The sequence below is a fragment of the Hippoglossus stenolepis genome, chromosome 9 (assembly GCF_022539355.2).
Source record: "Hippoglossus stenolepis isolate QCI-W04-F060 chromosome 9, HSTE1.2, whole genome shotgun sequence".
Taxonomy (NCBI): domain Eukaryota; kingdom Metazoa; phylum Chordata; class Actinopteri; order Pleuronectiformes; family Pleuronectidae; genus Hippoglossus; species Hippoglossus stenolepis.
In genome coordinates, this window is record NC_061491.1 from 18,458,608 (window position 1) to 18,476,973 (window position 18,366).

The following is an 18,366-nucleotide window of genomic DNA, read 5'->3' on the forward strand; positions in this document are numbered from 1 at the left end:
TATTTTTTCTCCCTTCATGATTTAGTTGACATTGACGCTGGCAGTCAATTTATTTAATCTAAATGCAGTTTGGACAACAAATTGACTCTGGAATATTGATACACATCATGTTAATCAAATAGTACAAACACTCAGTATCAGACCAACAGGCTTGGTCCTAAATTGAACAATTACTGTGAAATAATCCAATGCTACAAAACATGGTGATGTCAAAAACATCAATTCAACACGTCTTATATCCTCATCTGACTATTTCAGCCTAAGAGCCACAGATGTAAAAGTGCAGCATTAGACAGTACATGTTAAAAGGTTAACAGTGCAAACAAGGAATACACAAGCCTTTTACTTCTTTAATTCCTTTTTTCGTAAGAAAATGACACACACAGTTAAATCTATATTAACCTGTATTTATTTCAGCAAATGTAATTTGTAACAGTAAGTTTGTTGCTAAATTTTTGTTTAAGACAGTGATTTAAAAACAGAGCTTTAAAAAGAATTGCCATGTTATCCGAATCTTTCAGTGCATCTCATAATAAATGAGACATTCAGTTTAAGGTTTTAAGACATGCGAGATGTTCGCTCTGTTGACAACGTGCTGCTGATGGCATTCTTACTTGTTGACAACACACTGTGGGCAGGTTAAATGTAGTGTTGCATTAAAAATGAAAACCTACTAAAGTCTTTAAAGTGGGTGGAAGAGATGATGAGTGGTAAGGTGGTACTTGGTGCTGCTGAGGCATTACAGTCATCTGATCTTAGGCACGAACACACACTGTCACTCTACCATACGACATACAGTAGTAACATTCCATCAAATAAAAACTATATGCACATTTGGGCTGGCTGTTTTGTAATACAAAGAAAAAAGAGCATAAGTTGTTTGAAGAACAAATTAATTTCCACATCAAACCAAAAAAATAAATGTATTATATTGTGTATTTTTTACCACCGGATAACAGTGCACTTCATTATACGTGTGAAGTTTATGTGGACAAAGATGCTCAGAAGTTTAGTTGATCAGTTTGCAAACAGAACTAGAACTCGCTTCCTCTCCTACTTTCAAACCGAGCGAACAATAAATCCTGAGCACATCTGACAGCCGAGCAATGTTCGATGACGCACTCACATTTTCACTCTAACGATTTCCATCCTGAAATATTGCAAATTACAAAATGTGGCAATAAGTGGGAGCAGCACTCATATGGGCATTGCCTGCACGGCTAATGACTCATCTGACAATACAGAGGATGTGTCACACACATTCTTTTCAACTTCAGTGTGCAAGCAACTATTCAGGGCATTTGTTTTGTGGTTATTAATCACCCAGAAGCTCATGAGGAGTAGGTGGAAACACAGAATATATCCTCCTTGATGCTTTGAGAAATGGTAACTGTTAAGTTTTCTTTAGAAATGTCAGCAATGACTCATGCTTGTATAAAATATATGTATTAGATACAATTAGATAAGATAACTTTATTGTCACTGCACCAGTATGATCCAATCAAATTAAGCTGGTAACCTTCTTATAGATGCCAATTAGAATAGAATAAAAGAACAAACATACAATACAAACTAAAGACACTATGACGATATGAATAAATAAAAAACAGATAAAATACTATATCCAGAGTACATTATACAATGTGCAATGGCCACACACAGAGTCAATTTACTGGATAAGAAAACTACTATATGCCAAGGAGATGCTATGATTTAATCTGCATACGTATGTGTGTTTGTTTTTTTAGCAGTATTAAAAGAAAAACGACCTCACAGATTACCACAGAAGTTGGTGGAAGGATGCGTTATTGGTCAGAAATGAACCCATTAAATGTTGGTGTTGATCCGAATCAAGGGGTCGATCCAGGAATTATTTTCACCTTTTTCCGGGGGAATAATTCCAAATTAAAATGCAGATCTAGTGAATTCAAATGTGGATTCCCTCTCGTACTGAGTGGCCCTCAGTCCTAAAATCCTATTGAGTCCATTTCCAAGATGCGCAGATGCTCTGCAATGCAATTCTGCAAAAAGTCTAAAAGGATTAGCTTTTTTTTTTTTTATTGTTCCACAGATGAACCAAAACCAATGGGTTTGAAAATGCATCCTGAAAAATAAACATTGCATTGGCTTTGGCTGAGAGAGAGAAGGGAAGAGCAGAGAACAATATCTGTGAGCTTGTTTTGTCTTTCAGTCGAACAGACAGCCGGCTGCAAACAATGGCGGCCAAACTGTGTATGTTTCTTTTTCAGAGATTAGCTTGGAGGAGCTTGTGTGGATGCACTGTATGAGTATGGGTGGATGTGTGTGTTGTCTGTGCATCTCTAAGTGCCTTGTTAGGGCTGTTGCTTTGATATAAGGGCTCTGCAGTTGGGTTGGGTAGTCGGGCTGTAATTCTTTGAAGTCCCAACCTGAGTATTTCTGTTATTGTTGTGTATTTTCAGTTGCTGTATGTACCAGATTATTGTACAGCGTCTTGTTTTAAATTTAGGTTTATGTAGGGCTTGTTCGCTGATGCACACTGTTTTTTTTAACAATCTCAAACATTGCCTCCGTAAATATAGACACAATCGCAACTTGGAACTGCCAGATACACAACTACTACCACAGAAAGCTCAGAGGGTGAATCTAAACTAGGCTGCCAGAAACATACCCCATCTTTTGGCTACAGTGGATTTATTATGGACAAATGAAACACCACTTATTATTTTTTATCTTAATTTTGTTTCCGATTTCAATTAACACGTTTTGAATGACAAACTGGCTTCGCTTCTAATTTCTGCTTTGTCTATTCCATCTCTGACTGATTAAACGCCATGTCCCTCAGTCTGTTGACTGGCCCTGTCCAAATTAGTGGGCGGTACAATGTCTTCCTGTCTGCCCGGCACTGAGCACACCGCCTAACTCATTTCCCTGCCAGTCTGCTCGTCCGTCTGCTTGTGTCGTTAGCTGGCTGATGAATTGATTGCCTGTCTCCCTATCTGCCTGTCTATCTGTGTATTTGTCTCGCACACTGGTAACCTGGCTCGCAAATCAATTGTATCTGCCTGTCTCTCGTGTGCAATGGTTTCAGTCGGCCTTCCCTATGAACAAAAGACAGTAAGTTACACCGATTTATACAGTTTCAATAGTCTTTAATTACCTTTTAATGACCTTAAATAGCTTCTCGCTTGTGCATGTGTTTAAGTAGTTATGGATGAACTGCATGCCCTCTCTAAGGGCTAGATTGGCGTGCATATTAGCATTATGGAGAAAATTGTTTAAACCAGATCTATTTACAGCTGTGTAGGTGTTATTCAGTGGTTGAATTAGTAATTATTATAAGAGGCCAATGAGCTGGAAACAAATAATTTATTAATTCTGCATAGAAATACTGACTTATTCAGTACTATTCTTTCAAAGAAAAAAGTGTAAATGAGCGGTGCTGTACAAGAAGCCCTCTCCACTGGTGTGGGTACGAGAGAGAGAGAGAGAGAGAGAGAGAGAGAGAGAGAGAGAGAGAAGCAGGTCCAGCAGAGGCTCAGAGCAGAGGGTGGACTAATGTTGTCCCAGTAGAATACAGAGATAAATGCAGCCAAATGTATGATCTGCTTGCGCTAAGTGCTTTGCATTTATTGAACATAATGTTTATTTCTAACATCTAAATAGAACACTGAATATAAATGTATTGACAAAAAGTACTTGAGTTCAACGTGTCAGAAACAGTTTTGGGTTAGTTTTTCAAGTTTATTATATTATAGTTATTATTGTTATTACTTAAAACCTATGTAGTGAGTTCATATTAAATGGATAATTTTGGAGGGGAAGTAGCACAATGAGGCAGGATATCATTTTGCTCCTCTTCTCTCACAGTCATGAATGTTGATGTTTGCCAATTGTGATTGAGCTGTTTATGATGAAAGCTGGAATATTGTGGCATTTCACAAAAGGTTTTGATGAAATATGAACAGGAGGGCGTAGGACTCGATAAGTATTCACTTCAGCCCTACTCCTTGTCCGACATGATTTATTTATATTGAACATTAAAGTTCACTTCTTAGCTGTGGCCTTTTCTTACCTGCTCATATTTATATATATTTTTTTAAACATGCTCAAAATAAAATTAAAATGACCAAAATCATGATTATTGTTATTATTACAGGTTAACTTATAAACTGCAGCTCCAGACAAATGTATGCAGTTCTCTCTCTTTTTTTTTCTTATAGTGACCTTTTAAAGAAAATATATATCTGAAATGTCTGAAGGTGCGTTGATTTATTTTTTCAGGTGCAGGATGTTCCACTCAGAATTGACCCTCACACGTCTGCTAACCTCAGTAAATCCAGTGAAGTGTACAAGCAGTCACACTTGTCATATTAACTCTCAGTACTTGTTACCCTTGTGTAAAAGCCATTTGACCTTCCATTAGAATAAATTATTTACTTGAGGTCATTTACTTGAGGTTGAAGTTATGATACTGAGTTGATTTAACATAAAAATGTATTTTTGCTCAGTTCGCGGTCTGACTCACACCGACTTAAAACAACAACCCAAAGGTGATGCCATCTTATCCCCACATGTCTGGCGTGAATCACCGCAGGACTGCATTTGGGCTGCCCTCTGTTTTCTCTTAGACATGACGCAATAGAACCAATGTACTGAAGCGAGTATTAAATAACGTCACTTGTCTGAAAACAATCCAGATATTATAAAGGAGCTGTCCAGGTAGAATAATTAAAAACGTATCCGGATGACATACTGTGATCTCGCTTTAAAGGGTCATACGTGATATTGTGAAGACCAGTTTTAGACCATCGCAGTGTGGACATTTTAGAAAAGTGAGGACATTTTGTTTGGTCCTTGCTGTCTGACGGACCTTCAATGTGTTTGAGACTTATGTTTGGAGACAATACACTCAAACACCCGATGGTTTTGACACGGCGCAACAACTATATTTGACCCTATGTTATGAAGAGACCCCGGGGGTTAGGGTCAGGGTAAGTGGACAAGGCAGGAGGTTAGGGTGTAGAATGCAATATGAATGGGTTTGAGTTAGGGTCATGCATTAAAGTTGCAGCTGTTAAGAAATAAAAGTTACGCTAAATTGATGACCACCTCCACCTTGTTCTTTTACTGGGGGGTTGAAAGAGGGAACCAAAGACGCTAGATTAGGTAATAAATGTTAATCAGTGTGTTCTCACAAAGATAAAAGTACAAGTGTGTGTGTACAGTATTGTCTTACGAGCCTATAAAGCTTGGATTATATCACGTGCCCTCTCCCTCCTTTTCTTTCTTCCTCCTGCATGTTACTTAATTGTGGATCTGCTCCTGTCACTTATACTCACATTTCACTCCCTACACACTATCCCCATATCACCATAGTAATCAGGCTAGACGTTACTTAGGGATTGGATGGAGGTGTGTGTGTGTGTGTCTGCATCTGCATGCATGTCTGTGTGTGCCCCGTTCATGTCTCCATCAATTAAAGCAATGAGAATCACCTAATTGGATAACATTCTATGGAAAGGTGGGGGTGGTGGGGTGAGGAGTGGAGAGCAGGGGGGAGATCACAGGAGGGAGGGAACTCAATAGTTGTCTCAGTTTATTTTTCATCTCCGCTTAGTCGTGACACACAGGGCCCGCAGCTGCATTTATGCGCACATCACCACACACACAGAAGAAAAAAACACCTCTCACACTTCACTCGCAGGTGTGAGGACTGAAAACTGTTTCCTGGTACCTTCATAGTATGATGTTCATGGCTCTCAAAGCAAGAATGTGGCCGTCCCCATCGAATTAAGACGGTGTTTATTTTTTGTTGGACAGAGGCAATAATTGGGATAAAATGGACATGTATGAGTAATTTGATCATATGTGTGTGGTCCTGTGAGGGTTAGTTGATTAATAGTTTTAGAAAATTCATGACGTAAATACATGTAATTGCTTTTTAAACATGTTATCACGGCCGTGTACTGTAAGAAGCCGCTGAGAAGATTCAGCACCATGGACAGCACCAAATATCACACAGAGTCAGAGGCTCAATTCAGACGCTGCATCCCTCGGAGGACGGTCTACACCCCCCCCTGAGGAAAACCTCCTTCGGGGGCTATGTAGAACATGAAGGCCTAACCAATCGGCAATGGACAATAAATTCATCCAATCGTCCGACTGTACTTTGAAGCCCTCTTATTTTTCATTTGACAACTGCTTATATTCAAAAGGAGATGACTCTTAGTGAAAAGTCATTAAACCACAAGTGCTGTGCGACATGCCTCTGTGTTGCTCGTGTGAATAACCTCCCTCTTTAATCTCACATTTCTGTCAGCCCTCAGGGAGTTTTGGTGACACTGGGAAGGCATTATCACAATAACTGATGGTTTATAGTCAGAGTTAAAGAAAACATCATAATGTGGTGAGGCATGTTTCCGTTCAACCTTTATTTTGAATTGAAGGAAAATTACATTAGTAGATTAATAAAAAATAAGGGACATAGAAGCATGAAGACAGGTTTCTAGCTCCTAGGTAATCTGCATGTAAAAACAACATTTTTGAATTCATTCTTTTTTTTCTCTTACCCGTGTGAATGTGATGCAAAGAACTGAGCTGAACAATGTGTCAATGGCGATGAAGATTAATTATAAGGCCGGTTAATGTAAGATGGAACGTGTATAAAGATGATGATAAAATGCTTTGTCTTTGTAAAGTTATTAATTAAAGTTTCAGTGGATCAGAGTGACTGATCTTTATATTTAGACGGCTTGTCATCTTTCCATGTGATCTATTCGGACACAGTGGAACTCGTTGTGATTCACAGGAACAATGTGGTATAGTGCTAAAGTCAGCATGAAGCAAATGCCTTTAGGGGGTGAGAAACACTTGACTGCATGAGCGTGATGAGAATAACTAAACCAGACTTTGTCATGTTAGTGAGCACGCTGTGATAATGTAAACACATTAACAAAAACAACACTTTATCCTTGAAGGGTAACACTTTCCTTAATTTACGTATTTTTTCCTCATCATGAATACGTTTTTCCATCTATGTTAATGTTTCTGTGTCACTCTGCATTCTCGTCTCCTCTTGCAGCAGGATTTTTAATTCAGAACGCAAACAAACTGAAGACTTCAGCTTTGCAATCAGGGCGTTTTGAAGTTTTCTCAGGAATATTGCAATGTTAGATGAACTTTCTTTCTCATGCAACATTAATGTGCCATTTAAAAGAATAAGACAAACCCCCTCTCTGATGGAGCCTCAGTCTGTCAGCTAAATATAAACAGTAGTGTCCGTAGCAGCAGAAAATACAAAGCAATGTATTGTAGAAGCAATGTAACTCCAGAAGATATTCAGACCCCTTCATGTTTTACCCATATTGTGTTGCAGATCTAAATTGACATTTCTGCTCCTCCACCTACACTCAGTAATCCCTCTTGACCAAGGACAGCCATATTTTAAGACTTTCTTTGTGAAATAGAAAAATAAATAAATAAACAAGCCTCTACTGTGACAACTGGAGTCAAATTGTACTTTATATAGCAATGTATGTTGCCATGAACATTTCTAACATAGAAACTGTTTTGACCTTGTCGTGATGCTATTCTTGCGTCTCAACAGACCTAAAGGCTGTTGTACATGGAAACCAGAACCAAACAGAGAGCCACCATCTTCTTCCTTAAGGTTAGGTGATCAAAAAATATATATCGGTGTAGGGTTTAATTGTTCTGTCAACTCCAACAAGTTCCTTGCTTGTCCAGTAAACATAAACATCCACGAAGCTTCCCACCATCTTTCCCGACTTATCCCTTGAAGAAAAAATGTGTCTTTAGTTTGCTTGACATTTAACTGTCTTTATTAATCAGTTATTTTCACTCTCTGCTGTTTCATGCTTCCATCCAGCCTAACATGGCTAAAACCTGCAGAGCTACTGATACCCAGTGGATCAGCATTGAGCGGTGATTCAACCAGGATAAATACGTTAATCGAGAGTTTACAATAATAAATCATTTTTACAATATAAACCATGTGTTCTTTGCTGGATCTCATAGTGACTGCAACTGTTCCTACCACTGGGAAAAAAATAATAAAGATGATAAGATGTGATTCTTGACTTTGAATAAAATAATTTCTCTTATTTTAAACCAAAATTCTTATTTTAAAACTGTAGTATTTTCAGCCACCGGCTGAAGGTGTGACCTCTATCGTGAGTGTTTCGTCAGCATTATTTCATTTATTTTTAGTAGCGCAACAAGGATTCAGTGTCCTCCAGTGACATGACTCAGAGGAAACTTACTAACCGTGAAGACATGAAATATTCTGCTGTTTACTGGTCCTGATTATGAGGAGGACAGTGGAAATAAGTCATTGAAGATGGACGGCAAAGTAGCAAAAATGTATGTAATCATTTCTCCCGTCCATTTTCTGCAAAGCTTCACTTCACATTGTAATATAAAATGGTTAATTTTTGGAAACAGTTTCATCAAACTCCGAAGTGCACTTTTTTACAGTATTGCAAACTAAAATGTCCTTGTCATTTCTTTCACTTGAGTGAAAGTGACATGGCAGAATGACCAGGTTTGCAAATCTCAGCGCAGCCTCTCAGAAAAACATATTCCACTGTATTAGCTTCTGTGAAGCTAATACAGTGCATGTTCAGACTTTGACTGAAAGTTGGTGAGTTCCTTAAATGCATCGTGAAGCCTTTTACCCAAACTATGATTCACACCAGAATCAAGCGGTCATCTATAGTAGCAGTTTAAACCTGGTGGACATTTTCATCCATGTAAACTGCTTTGTTGCCTTCACCTGCAAATCGATACCACGCAGTCACTCACAGCTGCACTTAGCTGTATTCATGTGCTGCCATGTTATTATCTGTATCTACAAAAATCAACCTTCAAGCTCCTCTCTTCCATATTTAGCCTTGCTCCATCCCTGCCTCCCACAATGTTTCTGTCCCTCCGCTGCATCTGTACGTCTTCGTCGACTCTAATGTGAATGCACAGAAAAGTCTTGTTAGCTGCCATAGAGACCAAAGATATCTTATGCTGTGAGGCCGTTACATCACTGAGGGCCTGCGAGCCCTCCTCCTGCTGCCATCATCCCTTCATTTGTCCATTTATCTAACATCTATCTAACAAACAACTGTATACAGACACACACACATGTTGTGAACACGGTGGCTTTCCTGATGCATTCAAATTCCTCTGCTCATCCTTCTCCACTAGATTTACCCTTCCCCCTTCTCTGCAGTCATGGCTAAATTGCAAACATGTTAACTCTGTTCTTTCAGCTTGATACACTTCCATTCAGTTTGTTCTCGTTTTTCTTTCCTACTCAAATTTTACTTTTTCCCCCCATCACTCTTTGTCCTTATTCAGTGATGAATTGCAACAATTCAATTAACCTCCCTACTAATCGAGTGGGGTATCCATGGCAACACTGACATTTCACAAGGCAATATGATGGTATTTAGTGTGTGTAAGTGTGCATGTGTGTGTGTGGAGTCCAGCAGCTGAAAGCCAAACCAAACCAGATCCAACCAGACTTTTGGGGCTTTGGATAATATGCATTTGTGTGTGTGTGTGTGTCCTCAATTCGTGGTACTTCTGTTGATCGGTTGATAGATAGAAAGTCTCATTTGAATAGATGTCAGAAGTGCATCTCTATTGAAAGGTTTCCTTCCTGCCCCTACTGAGCGTTGGCCGCTGCACACTCTGCTCTCTGGCTTCCCCCGCTCCCTCTATCTTTCTGTCTCCTTCTGTGTCTCTGTCTTTGTTTCAGTGTGTATGGCTGCTTGACAGCCAGCTTCCCCTCTCTAAATAAACAAAGACAGTCCTTCACTGCAGATGGAAAAGGATCGCCCACAAATGATTTTTGCTGTGGCTTCTCTCTTTACAGCATGAATGTCCTTCTACTGAAAACTTCATTTATTTTTTGTTTTTAATGGGTTTTTTTACCTTTAAGACTGCACATGAAAAAAAGTGCCTTCAAATTCACATTCACAAATTATAAGACCAGGTGATGAAGCACACAGACGTCCTGGAGAGAGGTTATTATTTCTCTGCTGTCAAATTACTGCTCGGATGATGGAGAGGCATGAGGTGATGTTGATGTCTGCACATATTGTGACGTGTATAAATAACTCCATATTAGAAAGCTGATTAAAGCCTCATGTTGATCTGTATAACAGTCCACCTAGACTGCTACTGCATGATGACAGCTTTACATAGTACTTTAATGTGTTTGAAGCAGACTGTAAGCATGGACTATATATAAAGATGGACGACGTGACAGCTTCCAAAAAGTGAAGCCCGAAGCTTGTTGATCGCCACCTAGTGGCTGGCTGTAGTTTAAGTCCTGCCACCTCCATGTTAATGAATAGAACATGGACCAACCATGGACTAAGATTTTTTTCTCAGAGATAGTTCCGGTCATTTAGATTTTTTTTCAAATGTTCATATTTTTGATACGTTTGGTTTCAAAGTCGTTTTTTTAAGCTATAAAAACACAGGGAAATGTCATGATTGATGACTGAGAATGACTCACGATTGGACCAATGCTTGTATCAGAGGGACATTGCTTCCATGGCTCCATCCTCCGATCACTACTCTGCAGACTCTGGCTCCAAATGTACAATTTGGCAGCATTTGTATTCACAATATTTCTGCTTCATTTCTGTACGGTGGGAGGAAGTGGAGACACATCGTCCATCACTGGTATAGTCGATGCTTTAAGGAATCTTATAGTACTGTTAATAGCTTGCATAAGGCAATGAGAAAGACTCGTATTCGTTCTTTTTACATGATATATGAAACAGGGATTGCAGTGTGATGTCCGTGTGTCACAGGAGTAGCCTATAATTCATCATGTAAAGTTATTTTCATACTCATCTAGTCTTGTGTTGTGTATGCTTATTATTTATGAAATTCATGCAATTTCTACAACATAGTAATCCACCGATCCATTATCTGCACTGCTTATCCTGAGTGTTATGTAGGGGCTGGAGCCCATGCAGCTGACATTGGGCGAGATGCGGTGTACACCCGGGTCATGTTGCCAGTCCCCCACCTGGCTGATATATACTAAAAACAACCAGTCTCACTTCTATTTGCATATACAGCAAATAGGTTATTCCACAGTACAGTAAACCATATTACATCTGAATCCTTCTTAGTTCTGTTAAGGTTTATTACATGATCTCAGGTGGTGCTCAAATCAGTCTGTGAGTCTTGTTAATGTCATCTTGAGATAAAAAGTGAAAGTAACTTCCCCTTAAGAGCATTTGGCTTGGTGGAGCACTGTCCAACCAGTGTACCAAACACTCAATAAATTAATAAACAGCACTGTGACACTGCATGCGCTCACACAACACGCCTACACAGAGTGCGAGTCGAAAGGCATCCCACTCTAACGCCCGCGTTTTATTACAGTCATAAACTACACAGGGAGAGAGCAGCCAAAAAACTTCTACCTGATTTGATTTGATGCTTTTTGGATATAAAGTGCTCTCCTGTGGTCTCGCTGCTTTTATACAGTGCAATTGAATTCAAGGTTGTGCTGGCATGAGAGCTGACTGCGGACAGGAAATCCGACACAAATAATCAACATGTTTTATGGATTGTATCCCCATTACACCTGTCAATGTCAGACACATACACGTAGATGGACGCACAAACACAGCAGGAGTTGCCTTCAGTTCCAAAAACGGAAGAGAAATGCTTTGTCCAGGAACAACACAATTTAAGGTGTGCGTGTGTGTGTGTGTTCATGCCCTTTTTATCCCATAGAGAGATGGTAATTGTTTTGCCCTCTGCCAGACAAGCCAACAAGCTCACAAACACCTCTGCCTCCTCCCCCACTGTGGCCTCTATTGTCCGGATTTTGGCTCCCCGTTTTTTAAAGCAATTTCATTTTCTGTTGCTCCCAACTCATGCACAGAGGAGCAGAGGAAGTAAAAAGACATGGTGAGATGGAGGTGAAACAGCATCAAGGAAGGAGGACTTTCTTTAATTAATTATAAAAATTAGACTTTGAATCTCAATCAACTGGTTGGACTTGTAGGAAAAAACGTGATGCCACTTATTTCACCTATCGCGATCTCTCTCCTCGGAGTTTGACACTTCATCTATCAGCAGGGAAATGATTACAGGCTTCCCTTTGGTCGATGGTTGACGCCCAGTTGACAGGCTGTCAGTCAGACCACTGAGTTACCATAGTGATATCTCAAGCTACTCTTCTTCCTTGACAAATGGGTGATGTGTGTAAATCACTTGGGTAAGACTGGTTGACAGAGAGACTAAAATAGGAGAGGAAAGATGAGAGGAGGAGAGGGTTATCCAGGGTATTTCTTCTGTTTTCGGGCCATTATTGGAACTGTTACTGGCAGTTCCCAAGGGCATAGTTGTATACATGCCTCTACCGTGCATGCGCATACACACACACACACACACACACACAACAAAGTTTCAGGGTCAGGCAAGTGAACGTGAAGAGGAGTGAGCTACAAGAAGCACTTTAATGAAACCCTTGCGAGAGCCAATGCAGTGGCACTCACCTTAGTCAAGCATATAAAGAGAGCGATAAAGAGAGAGAGAGCTGCGGAAGGATGGAACAAGAAAGAGAATTAGATGTAGAAAGAAAAATACAATGGCAATAATATAAGCCTGTGGTTTGGACAAGGGAATTGGGGAAGGAGAAGGTGAAGAGGGGAATAAGCTGTGAAATTGGTGCCTTTTGAATGAAGACGTGAGTAATGACTGAAATGTCAGGATAACATTAACATAATGTGTACTCACATTAACATGTAACACTCACTTCATTTTTTATTCTACTTCCACTTTTCTTATATTCCTATATACTCAATTAGGCTAAAGATGACTTAACAGATTGCAATGGAATTTTGTGGAGGGGTTGGGCATGATCTGTTTTTCACTGTCTTTAACATTGTGAAATAAGGCATTAGCCTCGGCGGAGGTTCACTATGAGCCCTCCGAGCGCCCTCCTAGTTTGAAATCACGTGTTTGCCAAAGTCTCCTTGATCGCACTCCACAAAACTCGGAACATTAAGTTCAGAAACTCAAATAGGTTTAACATGTAAAGGGAGCACAGAAAAACGGGCAAATTGATTAATTATCCCATTCACGATTCTGTTACTAGAAAAATAGTGTGGGGTTTTGTTTAATATGTATACATGATTGCAAAGATTCAATATTTGAAACACAGTGTGTTTGCCCCAATCTTCATTTAAATTTTGTTTCACAAGAAATGTTTCATTTCCAGGTTCAGCCCTCTTACACCAAAAGGCATTTAACACTTTTAAGACAGCTCTTTAGTCATTCATTCCTTCTGCTTCTGCTTCTCGATTCTTGTAAAGCACTTACAGTCCTTCATTTTGAGGTCCAAGCCTCCAGTTTGCCTGAAGCAGACCTCAGGAGATCCCCTCAACTTGAAAAAAGACCTCGATATCTTTATCCTGTATTTACCCTCACTGACTATATTTTTGTGGTCCTAACCTGCAGCATAAACCTAGGGCCCTGAAGTCCAAAGGAAATTACTAAATTCCCCTTGTGAGGTGGAAATAACTCTTCTCACCTGTTATCAGGTTATAACTGGATTGCTTGCACAGTTTAAATCCCCACTATTCAATTTTAGACCAGCCGTTTTCAGAAGAACAAAAAAGTTTTCATGAATACATGTCTTGTCCTGTAGTTCCACAAGTCACGTTTACCATTGTTATTTCAAGGACCAACAAGTCAGTGTATCTCTGGTATAACTGTGCACTGTAAGTAGTTGGTGCTGCACACTCATCCCCAGACAACTAAAGGCTGCTGGCGTTCTTGTTTCCCTTCTTTCTTCAAATCTGGCCATTCTTTGACTTGAGGGCATCAAGAGAGAGAGAGATAATTTGAGACAAAAACATTAAGCAATGGCTAAATATCTGCAGACGCCAACTTCTCTCTCTCTCTCCCACAGCCAGACAGGCCCAGAGCCATGCAGGCATAAAGGACATTGTTTATAGACAGGGGAAAGCACTTAGTTCCTCCTTCACACCTTTTAGCTGGAAGGTCTTCTGAGAGTCATAGAGAGACAGAGAGAGACAGAAAGACAAGACAAGACAGAGTAGAAAAACACTGAGGTTAAGAGGTTGTAGAAGGTGAGTGGTGCAAAGAGCAGGGTGCTAATTTCCCAAGACAAGAAAAAGGGAGACAAAAAAGGAAAAGAAAATGATGGAAACTAGACAGGAGAAGAGGATTGATGGGAAGCGTAAAAGGAGAAGGGGAATGAGGCATGAGGAGAGGAGACAAAAGAAGGGGGAGGTAAGGATGGTGAGGTTTAAGTTGACTGCCAGTTGGTTTGAGATGTGAATTCACGAGTGTTGCCTCATGGGCAGGGGGCATCGTATCCCATCCACTGCAGAAGCTACATAGCAGGTCAGGAGGAAGAAGGAGAGGAGGAAAGAAAGCTGTGGAGGTCAAGGTCGACACAGAGTACAGTCATATCTTTAAAAGATTAGGATGAGGATGAGAGGAGAAAAGTTGGTAGAAGTTAAATTCAGAAAATAAATACTGTAAAAAAAGAAGAATGAAGGAGTTGGTTGTTGAAAGAAAGGTTTGGATGTAGCATACTGATCATTTCCATGCCATTCACTACTTCCTGTTTTATTTTGATTCATTCCTAACACTTCCTGTCTATTGAGGTCCTGGTCCCTGGTCATTTTACGAAAAAACGCATATACTCAGCATTGTGCACAGTCCCCAGTTGCCAGATTGTCACTGTTACCCTCTAGTACACTTGCATTCTCGTGGTCTTCCCAGTGCAGCTTTCTCATGTATGACCCTCGATGCTCTTGCTGATTCCCTGAATGGTTTATCGGAATGTGAGGAAAGACTTTTTGCCCACGTCCTGGTCCCCTGTGAGTTTCCCTGCCAGTGTCACACTGTAGGTGCAAGGAAGGAAGAACATTTTAAGAACAAAGATGAGTGTAGAGAGGCAGACGCATATAGAAAGAAAGTGAAACTTACTATTTCTGTTTTCTTGGCAGGGTGATGACTCTGTATGTGATGTAGGAGCTTTGAGCAAGAATGCACAGAATACCCAAGCAGCGCGGGTTGCCCAGGGGCTGAGGAGTACTAGAAGAGATGAGTCGGTGGACAAAGGAGCTGTGAGGAGGCAGATAGGAGTGAATGATGAGGATAGAAAGATTGGGGAGGGAGATGAGAGCAAAGAGAAGTGCGTGTAGTAAAGTGTGCGACATGTCTTACCCTGAGAGTCGTGACAATAGTCAGAGCATTTTGATGTGGTGTCTGTTGAGCACTAATGGCTTTCTAGTTTCTCTGCATGCATGTGCATATTCTTGGCATCCATCAAGCTGCGATTGTATCATAAATTTCCTGCGGGACAATATTTGCCTGGTGTAAACCCTAAAAGGCAACACAACCATTTGAAATTACCCAGTGCAGCCACTTATCCTTTCATTATTTACTATTGTCCTGCAGAGACCACAAGCAGTGAAGGGGGAGGACATTTTTGCACCCAGGCTGCTTGTTAGAGTTCTGTCCTCAGAGGATGTCAGTCACCTTCAGCAGCTGTCATCTTTCCTTTTGCATTTGAGCACCTGCAGATTTTACATGTAGCTGATGTTTCCAGGCTGTTAATGCTCGCAGATTCCCAAAGACAGACACCACTCTTTCACTGACCCAGGCCATAAAAACAGCAATTGAATCCTATAGCTGGCACCATTTGAAGTTCCTCTTGCACATACTGTATACTACTTAGAAGCGGTGGATAGCCAACTGGAAACCCATTAAACTGGGTAAATAACCATTCGCTCATCTCAGCGAGTTGATTACTCTGTCTCTTGCAATCAACTGTGTTCTGTGAACACTTTCAAATGGACAGGGAAATGGCTACTAACAGCCGTCACACAGCAAATGGAAGCAGGCGAAGGTATGCAAATGAACAAAATGGAGGGATTTTTAAAATAAGCATCAGTAATTTGAAAGAAGAGAAGCTGTATATATCGACCCGGACTTGCACAAGTCTTTGTACTTTGTTGTGAGAGTTTGATTTTCTTTGAAATAGCAAACCCCAGCAAACCCCAGCATCATGTAGGGAGGAGAATTCTTAGGAGTGGAGTTTTGATCAACTTGTTTTTCAAAAACAATAATGCCTGGGCAATACAGCAATGGGTAAGCCCAACACGGTGGCTCAATACATTTCAGATTTGGCTCTAAATGTAAACAAACAAGTTCTGGACAGCATTCAGAAAAAGCCCTTTGTTGGGTTGCAGATACACAAATCCAGTTATGTGGCCAAGCTGACTGTATGTTTACCACACATAGAGATACAGCCATTCGCCGGAGGTTTTTTAGTTTTTTAAGGGATTATATAGCGATGGTGAGAAATCAGTGCCAAGCAGCAGCAAGTTCTTTTGGTGCAAGAGGTGACTCAGCAGCGTTTGAGTTTACTGTTTGAACCCAGAATGCCAGAAGAGCCCCGTGATACATCCTGAACAAATCTATCTTCTTTCTCATTCAAATGTGGGCCATGGACTTCTGCAATGTGGAAATAGGTGCACATCAAGACAGTGCACACACTACAAGTCTGCTGGCTGTCTGCTGGCAGGTCTCAGCTCCTTGATTTATGGAAGAGGGACTTTTTTTCTACCATATATCCTGTTACCTCTGGTTCGGCATATACAGAATACAAAACAGTTTAACAAGTGGTCCTATCTTTTAGTTGAATACATTGACACAGGAGTTTTGCCACTGATACAAATATATGAAAATGTTCTGCAAGCATGAAGCTAGAAAATCTATGGTACAAACCCAATGGGGTGCCTCATTAGTGACATGCAGTCAGATAGTATTTACACTTTCTACATTAATATATTAACATTGTAAATAGAGCTAAATTTGCTGTGGTATTCTATGTTACCAGTGTAATTCACCGTCTCCCATGTTCATCAAATAAAAAGCTCAAAATATCTATGTTGATGTTCAATGACAAACTGAAAAAGTCCTACAATAACAGAGCAGAGCAGCAGAGCCTTATCACATAATCAGAGGGATGTCAAAGCTAAAAGCCAAAGTGCAGATTTTGTAACATCATGAATTAACCTGAAAGCCAAAAGTGAACCTGAAGAAATTAATCTATAAATCTACAAATCTTGTCTGATTAAAATAGCTGCATCCAGACAGCACACACAAAAATGTCATGTGTTGTATTGGGCTCTGTCTGCAGAGGACAGTACAAACTTTATGGATTTTCTGATTGTCCACCAGCACATCAATGCAGCAGGATTTCTCTGCTACTGGTGGCCAATCTGACTATGATGTGTGTGTGTGTGTGTGTGTGTGTGTGTGTGTGTGTGTGTGTGTGTGTGTGTGTGTGTGTGTGTGTGTGTGTGTGTGTGTGTGTGTGTGTGTGTGTGTGTGTGTGTGTGTTTGTGAGAGAGTGAGAGAGAGGAAATCCACACAAGTTCAAGTTCATCACAGGAGTGAGGCTGCCTACATTCAAAAGTAAGTGCTCTACAGATGGTGAGCAACAACGCTGATATCCCGAGTCTCAAGTTTATTACTAGTTGGTGACATTTCCACACCGTCATCCCTAGGTAGGTCAGAATATTCACAAACAGATATTAGCAATTTCGCCATGGCAAGCTTTAAGGGGTTTTGGTTGGAAAGGGGAAGTTGTCTTTGCTTTGTCTTCAGGGAGCACCAGTATTTAAGAAAATGAAAAAGCCTACCAACCCTAACCCTAGATGAATGCCTAAAATGATAGGACATAAAAAGCCACCAGCCCACTGTCACACTTTACATAGCTTAATTGAATTCCCCCCCTTTACTCTGCTCGGTGCACTGAGTGTGTAAGTCGAGGGGAGTTTGAGACGGTAGGGAGACATTATAGGTGAGGGAGAAAATATGAGGGTGTTTGTATCCCTAAGGCAGTAATATGCACAGCTTCTGTGTACAGAGTGTATTAAAGTGTTGAACATTTCATTTGGACTTCAGTACAGTGTGTTGGCCACCAGCGGGTTTGTGTAGCCTTCGAACTTCTCTGTGTGTGAGAGTGTTAAACAATCAGTGGTTTGCATGTGTCAAAAGTTGTAAAACTCCACCACAAACCCACTGCACAAATATATTGGATTCCAGTCTCCACAGCATTTGTGCCAAAACACATTCTTATTTTCTGTCAGTTTTTTAGGCCTTTTCGCTCAATTTGTTGCAATGAAAAGCCTTCAAGCTTTTTCATATACACTTTGATTCAAGCTCAAGGTAATTTCATTTCCACGTTTTGACACACGTGGGGGTACAAACTCCCAGTCTGGGAAACCACTGCAAGACATCACTTTAATTCCTGCTGAATAAAAAATGACCATTTTAATGGATAGT

General features: G+C 40.3%; 1 protein-coding gene across 2 annotated transcripts in view; it reads left to right on the forward strand.

Moving 5' to 3' along the window:
• grid2 (glutamate receptor, ionotropic, delta 2) overlaps nt 1-18,366 on the forward strand; it is a 441,472-nt gene that overhangs the window by 79,423 nt on the left and 343,683 nt on the right. The window lies entirely within an intron of this gene.